The sequence below is a fragment of the Vitis riparia genome, chromosome 15 (assembly GCF_004353265.1).
Source record: "Vitis riparia cultivar Riparia Gloire de Montpellier isolate 1030 chromosome 15, EGFV_Vit.rip_1.0, whole genome shotgun sequence".
NCBI classification, from domain to species: Eukaryota; Viridiplantae; Streptophyta; class Magnoliopsida; order Vitales; family Vitaceae; genus Vitis; species Vitis riparia.
This window is the reverse complement of record NC_048445.1, coordinates 2,444,858-2,445,674: the sequence shown is the minus strand read 5'-3', so window position 1 is coordinate 2,445,674 and position 817 is coordinate 2,444,858.

Here is an 817-nt window from a genome sequence, read left to right as displayed (position 1 = left end):
TGGCATAAGAAAATAGCTGGATTATTAAGGATATATTTGGCAACTGCTTTTGAAAAAGAGGTATGAAAAACAGTTTTTTTGGAAACCCAAAATAGTTTTTAACCTGTTTTTAATAGTTTTAAAAATAATTTTTATGTTTAGTTTTTTATTTTTAATTATTTTATATATTTGTATAATTATTTTTTTAAACAATTTTTAGAAAACTAATGAAAACGGTAAAAACCAACTAAAAGATATTATTCGAAAACACTATTTTTTTGTTCTTAAGAACATAAATAGAAAATAATTGTTGATTGTCAAATGCGTTTTCTAGGTTTTTTATTTTATTTTGGAGAGCGAAAAACTATTCTAAAAAACAGTTGCAGGCCTTAAGGCTTTGTTTAAGATGTGTTTTCGAAAACTTTTCTCTAATATTTTTTAACATGTTTTTTTTAATGTTTTTAAATATGTTTTAAGTGTGATACTTTATTTTTTTATCATTCTCTATATTTGTATAATTATTTTTTAAAACAGCTTTTAGAAAATAAATGAAAAAAATAAAAGATGTTTTTCAAAAATATTTTATTTATTTTCTATTTTTAAGAAAGAAAACTATTTTCTATTTTCTAATTACTAAATATGTTTTCTTATTTTTTGTTCTAGAGAACAAAAAATTGTTTTTAAAAACAAATACCGATCACAGGTTAAGAATTTTGAAGAATTATCCCAAAAAACAAAGAATATGAACTAGACGGATTTAAACTTATATGAACCTATATGACGTATCCATCTTCATGCGAAAGAGAAATAAAATTAAAAACTCGTCAAAAAAATTAAA